The 14,036-nt window shown below is 36.2% G+C and overlaps 2 protein-coding genes across 9 annotated transcripts in view; both read left to right on the forward strand.

Annotated features, from left to right (window-relative positions):
* SMS (spermine synthase) overlaps positions 1 to 14,036 on the forward strand; it is an 863,947-nt gene that overhangs the window by 403,049 nt on the left and 446,862 nt on the right. The gene's annotated exons all lie outside the window — the stretch shown is intronic.
* The window catches only part of CNKSR2 (connector enhancer of kinase suppressor of Ras 2), a 287,770-nt gene that overhangs the window by 181,821 nt on the left and 91,913 nt on the right, over positions 1 to 14,036 (forward strand). The window lies entirely within an intron of this gene.

Here is a 14,036-nt window from a genome sequence, read left to right on the forward strand (position 1 = left end):
ACTAAATACGGAAAGGAAAAACTGGCAGCAGCCACTGCGATAACATACCAAATTATAAAGACCATCAACACTATGAAGAAACTGCATCAACTAATGGGCAAAATAACCAGCTAGCATCATAATGACAGGATCAAATTCTCACATAACAATATTAACCTTAAATGTAAACAGACTAAATGCCCCAATTAAAAGACACACTGGCAAATTGGATGAAGAGTCAAGACCCGTCGGTGTACCGTATTCAGGAGACCCATCTCACGTGCAAAGACACACATGGGCTCAAAATAAAGGGATGGAGGAATATTTACCAAGCAAATGGAAAGGAAAAAAAAAAAAAAAAAAACAGGGGTTGCAATCCTAGTCTCTGATATAAACCAACAATGATCAAAAGTACAAATGCATTGCACAATGGTAAAGGGATCAGTGCAACAAGAAGAGCTAACTATCCTAAATATATATGCACCCAATACAGGAGCACCAAGATTCATAAAGCAAATTCTTAGAGATCTACAAAGAGACTTAGACTCCCCTCCCACACAATAATAGTGGGAGCCTTTAACACCCCATTGTCAGTATTATTCAGATTAATGAGACAGAAAATTAACAAGGATATTCAGGACTTTAACTCGGGTCTGGATCAAGCAGACCTTATAGACATCTACAGAACTCTCCACCACAAATCAACAGAATATACATTCTTCTCAGCAGCATATTGCACTTATTCTAAAATTGACCACAGAATTGGAAGTAAAACACTCCTCAGCAAATGCAAGAGAACAGAAATTATAACAAACAGTCTCTCAGACCACAGTGCAATCAAATTAGAACTCAGGATTAAGACAGTCACTCAAACCTGCACAACATGGAAACTGAACAACCTGCTCCTGAATGACTACTGGGTAAATAATGAAATTAAGTCGCAAATAAATAAGTTCTTTGAAAACAATGAAAACAAACACACAATGTACCGGAATCTCTGGGACGCATTTAAAGCAGTGTGTAGAGGGAAATTTATAGCACTAAATGCCCACAGGAGAAAGCGGGAAAGATCTAAAATCGACACCCTAACATAACAATTAAAAGAACTAGTGAAGCAAGAGCAAACACATTCAAAAGCTAGCAGAAGACAAGAAATTACTAAGATTAGAGCAGAACTGAAGGAGACAGAGACACGAAAAACCCTTCAAAGAATCAATGAATCCAAGAGGTGGTTTTTTTGAAAAGATTAACAAAATAAACCACTAGCCAGAATAATAAGGAAAAAAAGAGAGAAGAATCAAATAGACACAATAAATAATGATAAAGGAGAGATCACCACTGATCCCACAGAAATACAAACTACCATCAGAGAATACTATAAACACGTCTACACAATTAAACTAGAAAATCTAGAAGAAATGGATAAATTTCTGGAGACATACACCCTGCCAAGACTAAACCAGGAAGAAGTTGACTCCCTAAATAGACCAATAACAAGTTCTGAAATTAATAACCTACCAACCAAAAAAAGCCCAGGACCAGACATATTCACAGCCGAATTCTACCTGAGGTACAAGGAGGAGCTGGTACCATTCCATCTGAAACTATTCCGTACAATAGAAAAAGAGGGACTCCTCCCTAGCTCGTTTCATGAGGCCAGCATCATCCTGATACCAAAACCTGGCAGAGACACAACAAAAAAAGAAAATTTCAGGCCAGTATCACTGGTGAACATTGATGCGAAAATCCTCGATAAAATACTGGCAAACCAAATCCAGCAGCACATCTCAAAGCTTATCCACCACGATCAAGTCAGCTTCATCCCTGGGATGCAAGGCTGGTTCAACATACACAAATAAATAAACATAATCCGTCACAGAAACAGAACCAGTGACAAAAACCACATGATTTTTTCAATAGATGCAGAAAAGGCCTTTGATAAAATTCAGCATGCTGAATTTTGTGCTAAAAACTCTCAATAAAATAGGTATTGATGGAACGTATCTCAAAATAATAAGAGCTATTTATGACAAACCCACAGCCAATATCATACTGAATGGGCAAAAGCTGGAAGCATTCCCTTTGAAAACCAGCATAAGACAAGGATGCCCTCTCTCACCACTCCTATTCAGCATAGTATTGGAAGCTCTGGCCAGGGCCATCAGGCAAGAGAAAGAAATAATGGTATTCAAATAGGAAGAGAGGAAGTCAGTTTGTTCCTGTTTGCAGATGACATGATTGTATATTTAGAAAACTCCATCACCTCGGTCCAAAATCTCCTTAAGCTGATAAGCAACTCCACCAAAGCCTCAGGATACAAAATCAGTGTGCAAAAATCACAAGCATTCCTATACACCAATAATAGAGAGCCAAATCATGAGTGGGCTCCCATTCACAATTGCTACAAAGAATAAAATACCTAGGAATCCAACTTACAAGGGATGTGAAAGACCTCTTCAAGGAGAACTACAAACCACTGCTCAAGGAAATCAAAAAGGACACAAACAAATGGAAAAACATTCCATGCTCGTGGATAGGAAGAATCAATATCATGAAAGTGGCCATACTGCCCAAAGTAATTTATGGATTCAACGCTGTCCCCATCAAGCTACCATTGACTTTCTTCACAGACTTAGAAAAAAACTACTTTAGATTTCATATGGAACCAAAAAAGAGCCCATATGCCCAGGACAATCCTAAGCAAAAAGAACAAAGCTGGAGGCATCACACTACCTGACTTCAAACTATACTACAAGTTTACAGTAACCAAAACAGCATGACTGGTATCAAAAGAGATATATAGACCAATGGAACAGAATAGAGGCCTCAGAAATAATGCCACACATCTACAACCATGTGATCTTTGACAAGCCTGACAAAAACAAGCACTGGGGAAAGCATTTCCTATTTAATAAATGGTGCTGGGAAAACTGGCTACCCATCTGCAGAAAACTGAAACTGGACCCCTTCCTTATACCTTATAGAAAAATTAACTCAAGATGGATTAAACACTTAAATGTAAGACCTAAAACCATGAAAACCCTAGAAGAAAACCTAGGCAATACCATTCAGGACATAGGCATGGGCAAAGACTTCATGACTAAAACACCAAAAGCAATGGCAACAAAAGCCAAAATAGACAAATGGGATCTAATTAAACTAAAGAGCTTCTGCACACGAAAAGAAACTACTATCAGAGTGAACAGGCAACCTACAGAATGGGAGAAAATTTTTGCAATCTACTCATCTGACAAAGGGCTAATATCCAGAATCTGCAAGGAACTTAAACAAATGTACAGGAAAACAAACAACCCCATCAAAAAGTGGGCAAAGGATATGAACAGACACTTCTCAAAAGAAGACATTTAAGCGGCAGAAAAACATGTGAAAAAAAAACTCATCATCACTGGTCATTAGAGAAATGCAAATTAAAACCACAGTGAGATACCATCTCAGGCCAGTTAGAATGGTGATCATTAAAAAGTCAGGAAACAATAGGTGCTGGAGAGGATGTGGAGAAATAGGAACACTTTTACACTGTTGGTGGGCATGTAAATTAGTTCAACCATTGTAGAAGACAGTGTGGCAATTCCTCAAGGATCTAGAACCAGAAATACCATTTGACCCAGCAATCCCATTACTGGGTATATACCCAAAGGATAATAAATCATTCCGTTATAAAGACACATGCACACGTATGTTTATTGCAGCACTATGCCCAATAGCAAAGACTTGGAACCAACCCAAGTGCCCATCAATGATAAACTGGATAAAGAAAATGTGGCACATACACACCATGGAATACTATGCAACCACAAAAAAGGATCAGTTTGCGGGGTGCAGTAGCTCACGCCTGTAATCACAACACTTTGGGAGAGAGAGGTGGGTTGATTGCCTGAGCTCAGGAGTTTGAGACCAGCCTGGGCAACATGGTGAAACCCTGTCTTTACTAAAAATACAAAAAATTAGCCAGGTGTGGCAGCATGTGCCTGTAATCCCAGCTACTTGAGAGGCTGAGACAGGAGAATTGCTTCAACCTGGGAAGCAGAGATTGCAGTGAGCTGAGATCGTGCAGCTGCACTCCAGCCTGGGCAACAGAGCGAGATTCCGTCTCAAAAAAAAAAAAAGGGATGAGTTTATGTCCTTTGCAGGGACATGGATGAAGCTGGAAACCATCATTCTCAGCAAACTAACACAGGAAAAGAAAACCAAACACCACAGGTTCTCACTTATAAGTGGGAGTTGAACAATGAAAACACACGGACACACGGAGGGGAACATCACACACCAGGTCCTTTCGGGGGGTGGGGGACCAGGGGAAGGATAGCATTATGTAGATGACGGGTTGATGGGTGCAGCAAACCACCATGACACGTGTATACCTATTTAACAAAACCTACACATTCTGCACATGTATCCCAAAACTTAAAGTATAATTTAAAAAAAAGAAAGAAAAATAACTTTTAATAAAGTTTGAGGGTATTAATATGTATATAAAATAGAAGGATTAGCAAACCAAATAAACATAGCTGATGTAACTATAAGTGGGGGGAACCTCTTCAGATGAATTAATCAAAAGGATACCAACTAGATGAAATAGTGTTCCCTTATAAACAGAATGGGAAAGCCAAGAAGAGAAACAGTCTCACTCAGTGATTCTCTGGGTTCAGTATTGTCCCCTAGGGGACATTCGGCAATTTCCAGGGACAATTTTGTTGTCAAATTTGTGGTGGGAAGTTGCTACTGGCATCTAATGGGTAGAGACCAAAGATGCTACTAAACATCCTGCAGTGCTCAGGACAGCACCCAACAAGAATGATCTGGCCTGAAATGTCTGAGAAACCCTGGCTAACTTAAGAATCAGTTTACAAATAAATTGAATACAGAAGCAGATACTAGAAAATCAAAGTCAGAGACCTTGTATGGCACAGAGCTGATTGCCTTATAATTTTTTAATTGAAAGAACCTGGGAAGTTACTGCCCTGGAAGGATACACCAACATTTATTCACAGTTAGCATTTTCTCTGGACGGAAGTATTTGTTTAAGGTTGTGAGCGTCTGGGATTACCTAACCTGTTCTACAATAGAAAATCTAATCATGACATCCCCTGGAGCAAGAGACAATATGTTTATCCCTAGTCAAAATCAGAATACATTTTCCCCCATGAGAAAAAAGAAAAAACTATAATAAATGCTATCTAGGTAAAATTTAAATAGGGCTATTCATGTTAGCTTTCAGATCACAATATGACTTAAGTAATCTGGCAATTTCCTAAATATGTTCTTCAGACCACCAGTTCTGAAAGATAGCCTATAGAAGAAAGAGGTTACATCGTTAAATAAGATTGGGAAGTTTTACATATTTTAGGCCCCTCTTGGAGATTAATAAATTCACATTCACATACTACATCTTTGAAAGTTTTGTTGAATTTTGGTTAATTTACTGTTTCCCAAATGTGTTTGTATATTAAATCCCTTTTTTGGTCACATAATACTTAACCTGCTTCCCAATGGAACTAATGTTTTATGGAATGTATTTTGGAAAATATTGTAAAAGACTTTTGCAGCTCTTCTGAAAGACCCAACTACCAATGATACGATTTCTTTGTGTCTTAGGTTCCAAACAGCTGACTTACAGATAAGCATATAGAACAACCTCTGTTCTCAATATTTAAGCCTGCCCAGCAGTTGGATTATTGAATGTCATCTTCATTCTTCATTCTTATCTTGTAGAAAAGCCATATGTAAACTACTTTCTAGAGTAAATCTTGTTTATGATGAAAGTTCAAACGAAAGTAAGAAAAACTGTCTAGAAAGATCATTACATGGTGTTCTATACTTCAAGTCACTTGTGGAATTACTGCTATCACTGCAAAACAATTTGCCAGAAATCATGGAAGAAGTAGACCCTTGGAGATAGAAAATGTCAGGTGTAATATTCTGTGTTCAAAAAGAGATAAGTAAAAATTAAACACTGAATAATCACTGGAGACATTAGAGCAAATAATTAAAACAGTATACAACCATTTTAAAATGTACATATGACAACTTAGCATTGTTTTATAAGCAACACATCATGTCATACCAATTTATTTGCCATCATTGTTAAGGTATTGTACCACAAACAAAAAGTTGCATCCACAGTTTATGCTCTAATCCTCCATTAGTTGTTCACATAGCCTTAGTATTTTGCAAGAGTTGCAAACTGGCTGTGAGGACACTTAAACAAACAAACAAAAAACAGTAATCATACATGCCATTAAATTTTTGAAGAAAAATTAATTGGATTTTTGTCTAATGGTCTTGAATGATACATCACTGAGGCAATTTGATGTAGTGAAAAGAGGTCTGGGATAGGAACTTGAAAGTCTGTATTCATGGACTGACTCCAACTGTTTATTACCCTGAAACTTCTTTACAGTTTTTTTTCACTGAATATCTGTGAAATCAGGGAGAGGATGAGGGTGAAGAGTATTAACCTGTGTACTGTACGTTTACACTCCATTGTCTTCGAATTGTCTTATTTTTGTTCTGTGAACGTGTCCATTATGGCCCTAAATTATCAATAAAAGTGATGCTTCCATTACAAAAAGAAAAACAACTTTGGTCTGTCTTAAGTTTTTCATCTCTACCTTTCTTGCTGGCTTCACTAACAAGTTATGGTCTCAGAAAAATAGGTGAAAGGAATTGTAAAGTTATTACAAGATGTCATTTATTTTCAAATAATATTCAACTAGTTACCTTATTATCTTTTTTTACTTTTCATGAGAAAGAGTGACTGTCTTCCATATGCTGATAGGATTTGCAAGACACACTACTACAATTTTTTAAAACTAGACTGCTTTAATTTGCAGTTCTTTAACTTGAGAACTGCATGCTTTTAACCAATAATATTTACATGCCTCTGTCATCTTTGTTGTTCACATTTATATCAATGCTGAGCACAGCAAAGAGACAAGTATTTTAGCCTAGCTCATTTTATACCAACCAGAGCCTTCAGAGGACCCAGAACTCTTTTGCCACTTAAACAGTATTTAAATCATCTAAATCCTTTCTCATTCCTCCCACAACCCTCTAATGTAGAGAAATTGTCTCTATGCACGGAGACAACATTTCAACTATTTCAACTATTTCAACACATTTCCAAACTCCAATGTGTATGTATAGCTTGTTTCCTCTTCTGGTGGAATACTTACAAAAGGTAATTTGGTTCAAAATATAATTAGCCTTGGAATTAAGTGTTAAAAGTGCCACATAATTTTTGACACAGTTTAGTATGTTCTCCTTTAGCAATTCTTTCATGTTATTCCCCATTTAAGGTATATATCACTTTTAGAAAGCAGTAGGAAAATACACAACCACAATGGAGCTTATTCTTGGAAATGATTTTTTTTAACTTTTATTTTAAGTTTAGAGGTACAAGTGTGGGATTGTTACATGGGTAAACCTGTGTCATGGGGTTAGTTGTACAGATTATTTTATTACTCAGGTGTTTAGACTAGTACCCGTTAGTTGTTTTTCTTGATCCTCTCCCTCTTCCCACCTTCCACCCTCCAAAAGGCCCCAATGCATGTGGTTCCCCTCTGTGTATCCATGTGTTCTCATCATTTAGCTCCCACTTGTAAGTGAGAACATGCAGCATTTGGTTTTCTGTTCCTGTGTTAGTTTGCTAAGGATAATGGCCTCCAGCTCCATCCATGTCCCTGCAAAGAACATGATCTTGTTCTTTTTTATGACTACATAGTATTCCATGGTTTATATGTGCCACATTTTCTTTAGTCTATCATTGATGAGCATGTATGTTGATTCCATGTCTTTGTTATTGTGAATAGTGCTGCAATGAACATACACATACATATGTCTTTATAATAGAGTGACTTCTATTCCTGTCGGTATATACCCAGTAATAGGATTGCTGGGTCCAATAGTATTTCTGTCTTTAGGTCTTTGAGGAATTACCACACTGTCTTCCACAATGGCTAAACCAATTTATACCCCACCAACAGTGTATAAGAGTTCCTTTTTTTCCCACAACCTCGCCAACATCTGTTTTTTTTTTTTTTTTTTTTTTTTTTTCCTTTTTAGTAATAGCCATTCTGACAGGTGTGAGATGATGACTGTGGTTTTGATTTGCATTTTCCTAATGATTGGCGATGTTGAGCTTTTTTCCATATGATTGTTGGCAGCATGTATGTCTTCTTTTGAAAAGTGTCTGTTCATGCCCTTTGCCCACTTTTTTTATGGGGTTATTTTGGAAATGAGATTTTAACTGGTTTTGTTCTCCATCAGTGAAACCGAAAAGATTTTAAGTTAATCAGTACAGAGTTTATATTTGATTTGTATTGTTTATAAGTCATTAAAGGTAATCCTTAAATAATCCTCACATTGAAATGTTTACAAACCAATTTCTTCAACCTCTTTTATCCAGAGATGAAATTTTTAAAACATGGCTATAAAGATCAGATTGTTCATTCTTACTTATTTTACTGGATCCAGATATGTTACCATTATCCTTTAAATATTACTGACTTTCCATTTAATTCAGTTTTACTGCCTCTTTAAATGTGTGATTCTCTACCTTAAATAACCCCAGGATGTTTTCCTAGAAATTCAGTCAGCCATCTGAAAGTAATTTTTCTGTCTGGTATGTGGGGTTTTTGATGGGTATATGTGACAAGCATATAGCTTAACTTTACTTACTATACTCATTTTCATCAAAATATTGGCTAAAATATTCAGAACAGATGTGTATATGCGTATACTTTTTCTGAGACTCTAGAGAAAGCTTTGTTGTGAGCCTTAAAGGGCATGTCAGACTTATGGAGAAATTTCTTTGAAATTTTTTTTAAACCTTTGACAACTGTAAGAGAAGATTGCTTCTCAGGTGCTGTTTATTACTCCGAAACGTAATGACTAGCATGTTTTTAGAGAGTTTTTAAAAGCGATACAAATGAAAAAGACAGCAATTCAGTGGTGTTTCAACAGACAACTTAACATGGGAATGTTTGTAGATAAGAAATCAAGAGACAGAACTAGTTCTGACTTGATTGCCAAACAGTTCTGTAAAGCTCAATTTGTCAAAAAAATGAAGAGAATTGGTGAGGGTAACATACCTGCCTTAGAAGGAAGGAAGAGGGAGGAAAATAAGGAAATGGAAAATTAGAAGGAAGGAAAGGGAAAGAAACTGTGAAAATAGAAACTAATGATATAGCTTGGATCCTTTTTGGTCTAGTGTCTGAGGAAAGTCCCCTATTTACTTTCTTAACATGCAATCAGTTAAATATTGAGCAGTTACTGTGTTTAAGGTACTGTGCTAAGTGTGGGAGATACCACAGTAGACAGTAGAAAAGTCTGTCTTCCCCCATGAAATTTACAGTCTAGAAGGATGACAGAATTCAAGTAACTAAATTAATAAATACTTATGTGACTATAATTGTCATGCTACAGAGAAGAACTTTGAGAGGAAAGGAGACAAACACAGAGAATCCTGACCTAGAATGAGAGGCCAAGGATTGTATCCCTAAGGAAATGACATTTTTGCTTAGCTCTGAAGGATGCATGTGAATTTATGATAAGAAGAGAGGAAAACCAGAAGACAGAGTCCTAGGGTGCCGGGTAAGGAAAGTGTTTCAAGGAAGGAGTAATAATCGGTGCTAATGTTACAGATACATCAGAAAAGTCAAGGACTCTGAGAATTGTCTATTGGATTTAGCAATATGGGGGCCCTAAAAACTTTGACAATAGCAGTTTTGATGGAATAGTGGGGGCAAGAGCTTAATCAGAGAAGATTCAAGAGAGAAGAGGAGGAGAAGAATTGGGGGCTACAAATATAAAGAAGCTTTCTACAAGGTTTTCTGTAAAGGGGAACAAAAAATAAGGTGGTAGCTGGGTAGAGGTTTGTGGGGTGAGGAGAGTTACTTTTTTAAAAACAATTGGAGAAATTACAGCATGTTTATATGCTAATAGGAATGACTGAGTAGAAAGAGAAAAGTTGATGATGCAGGAGAAAGAAGGGAGGATTGCTCAAGGCATGCCCTTGAGTAGGTCAGAGGGAATAGGATCCAATGAGCAACCCAGTAGTTTGAGATCTCCCTAATGTCACAATACAGCATAATAAGTATTGTATATATGCTAAAGGCACCAGGAAAAAGCTTAGGGAGCCCAACAGAGTGAGCAGTTAACTCTGCCAAAGGGGATTGTAGCATTTGTGATATCACCTAAAATGCTTTGTTATCTGAGGTAAAAATTAGTTTATTTTCAAGCAATGTTGTACAGTAACATTCAAGCATAGCAATTTTGAATTAAAATACAGTAATTAGGATATATCATTATATAGCACTTCATCATTGTCTATATTCTTAAAATTGTGTTTTGTGTTCCATTTGCTTACTTGCAGCTGAATATAGCCCATAATTCTTAAAAAGCTGCTTGCCATTAATATCATAATAAAATTCAGACAAAATCCAAAAAATATTTATCTTTTTTTCTGTGTGCCTCTATAAAAATATTTATCTTTTACCTTTACCACATTTATTAGAATACAGTAAGAAATACAGCACAAAATTCCTGCCTCTATGGAGGCACCAATTAAAAAACTCTAGATGTGCAACAGATATTAAAAACCAAATAAAATAATGGTTATATTATGAGGCACTAGCACAGTGGTATCACAAGGCTTATGATAGGATGCCAAATGAACTCTGCAATTAATACATGCTTTATACTTAAAGGAATAAAACATTAAGAAGTGGTCAGCAAAAATTGTTAAATGGGCTCTAATCCTCATTTTCTTGATTATATTCTTTGCTGTTATTATTCTTATCATGAATTAGTCATTTTAACTTTACAACTTCAAAAACCAATATAAGTATTACTATGTAAAGACATGTCTTAAACTTTTCCAGATTACTTTTCAGAGATTTGTGTTTTATTTATGTACATTTACACAGGAATGGGTCAGATGTATTTAATTTTATTAAACCAATCCATTGTAAACCAATGGATACAACCAATCCGTTGTAAGGCTTTGTATTAAAGCCTTACAAAGTCATATGAGTATAAAAATATTTTGCATGTATTAATAATAGTGTATATTTGATTTAAGTCTATAATGCTTATAGTACTCTTACCTTTGGTGTTTTGTTTCACTTGTTTTTTACCAACAGCACTAAAACATTGAATCATAAAATTATCTTTCCATTTGAACTTTGCTGTCCTGTGAAATTAAAATGCTGCTGTATATACATGTAGTAGCAAACATATTTTCAAGCTGTAATCAATGATCTGTATATTTGGAATTAGAAATAATTTAAGCCATGGTCTATTTTTCAATCTGCCATGGACTGATATTTTTACAAGAATGTTACCTTATGTTACTGGTTTAACTGCTTTATTAAGTCTACTTCAATATTTTAGGACAATTAAAAATCAGTACTTATAAGCAACATTATTTGTTCTACCTAAATCAATAATATACTTTATTTTAAAAAATACTTATTTTTATTTGCATTGCTGAATCTATAGTTTTATAACTAATAAAAGCAAAACCTTGATGTTCTCCAAAAGTAAATGTCAGTAAAGCTTTTTCTCTCAATTTTTTTCTAATTTAGTATGTTTTCCTTCAATTGTGCATTAGTAGTATACAGTATAATTCTGTTTAAAAAAAAAGTCATCCCCGGAAAAGTCAGTGTTAAAAATCTTCTGCATAATTGTTTCTATGGCTAATTATATAACCAGACATATCAAGGGCTTAATTACATTCTTCAATGACTTAGCTCCATTAGAATTTCAGAGATGACACAAAATACAATGAATACAATTATGTATTTCATATTCTGTGTGTGAAGTATGTTTCTTTTTGTTGTTTTTGTGCATATATGTTTGATTCCAAACAACCAATTTTCAAAAAATATCTAACTAGCTTTTTAATATATATAACATATAGAGCAAGTAAAACAATTAACTGCTTGTATATTGGATTTTCACTTTTCAAAGGATTTTTTGGTGACATGTAAAAACAGTGCTAGAGCTGTTAATTGCTTCAGTTTCAGTGCCCATGCTGAAGTAGAGTTTATTTTTAAAACCAGATCCTAAAGAAATAAATTGTAGATATTTTGAAAATACAACCTTCATAACATTGAAAATCTGGAGGACTGATTATGCAAAGTGGTGGGAATAGACATAACAAAAGGAGACCTTTCCTCAAACCCTTACCCTACTTTCGATGGGCAGAATATTGACCTGGATCTGTAGATGGCTGTTGTGAGACCTCGGTTCTTCTTAGCTTAAAAGAATTTAAATGAGAGACCCACAGCAAAGGAGATGTAGCATAGAGCAATTTATTGCAAAGGACAAAGAATGTTATGAAAGTTAGGTACAGAATAGACAGTACACCCTGAGAGAGGATTCAGGGCGAGCTGCTCCTAAGGATGAGACTACCAATACTGGCACTAGGGAGATTCCCTTTATGAGAGTCTTACATAATTATTCATAAAGGAATGGGAAGAGGTGTTGCTAGTAAGCATAATCTTGGTGGTCCTCTGGGTGCACATGCACAGTAGCTGTACATGCTTGTTCATACATTGCATGTCTCATTAGCATCTTAAATCTCTGTCCAGGGGTGTGTTGTTTACTATTATAATGAGCAAAGGGTCAGTCTGAGGACAGGTGTAATCAAAATGCATGTGCTCCCTGCAGGGGAAATTCCCTACTGTAGATAGCTGTGTTTGAATGAGCTGGACTACAGTGTGAATGCTGGGGCTTATTGTGTTAACTGTATGGTCGTCGTGTGAGGACATGTTTACTTCCTTGACTACCTATCCTGCCTCAGATCATCTCACTCAAATTCCCTCTGTGTAAAAGAGCAGAGATATACTGATGGAGAATTTGGAATATTAGGTGATCATTTACAAAGTTGTTTGCATACCTTAAAAGGAAGCCATTAAATACTACATTTTTGGCTCATTAATAATTTTATCATGTCTAGTTAATCTTTTAAAAGAGCTTAGCAAAACAGACTAAACTGTATCAGTGTTAACAATAAGAAGCCATAAGATTGATACATTTTCCTTAAGAACAGAATTAGAATTCTCCTAACAGAATTTTTAAAAACATATTGAATGATTATAATAATCATAAAATTTAGCTGGACAAGGAGGGAAGTTTCAGGGACAGAAGGTGACTGATAGATACTGAAAAGCAGTATGATAGGTATTAATACATTAAACGAGGAAGAATTGTTGGACTTGGAGTACTGTAGGTAGTGTGCTAGAAATACAAAAGGTGGTAGTTGGTAAGTTGGATATTTAAAGGGATTGCAGCCTTTGCTGATGAGACTAAGCATATGACCATAGGAATGAGTGTGAGAGAGAACCTCAAGAAACTGAAAGACCAGACTCTCAGAGGGTGAATATTAAAGTCACCAAGAATTATGACAGAAGTAAGTGTGAGTGCCTGGGTTTGAATCCTGATACTATGTACTTAACAGGTATATGTCCTTGGGCAAGTTATATAACCTTAGTTTCCTCATCAGTTAAAATGAGGATAATGATAGTATATTTCTCTGAATTATCAAGAGTAAACAATTTAATCCTTATAAAACTGTTACTATGGCCGGGCGCGGTGGCTCAAGCCTGTAATCCCAGCACTTTGGGAGGCCTAGACGGGCGGATCACGAGGTCAGGAGATCGAGACCATCCTGGCTAACACAATGAAACCCCGTCTCCACTAAAAATACAAAAAAATTAGCCGGGCGTGGTGGCGGCGCCTGTAGTCCCAGCTACTCGGGAGGCTGAGGCAGGAGAATGGCGGGAACCCGGGAGGCGGAGCTTGCAGTGAGCCGAGATCGCGCCACTGCACTCCAGCCTGGGCGACAGAGCGAGACTCCGCCTCAAAAAAAAAAAAAAAAAAAAAAAAAAATTGTTACTATGTGCTATATGGCAAATGACATATAAATGTTTGTACTATTATCATAATCATAATAACCATTATTATTTGTACGATCCAGTCCTGTGTGAGTCTCTGCTTTTCATTCACTAGAAATTCAGTAAGCAACTATT

Source organism: Macaca thibetana, chromosome X (genome assembly GCF_024542745.1).
Source record: "Macaca thibetana thibetana isolate TM-01 chromosome X, ASM2454274v1, whole genome shotgun sequence".
Taxonomy (NCBI): domain Eukaryota; kingdom Metazoa; phylum Chordata; class Mammalia; order Primates; family Cercopithecidae; genus Macaca; species Macaca thibetana.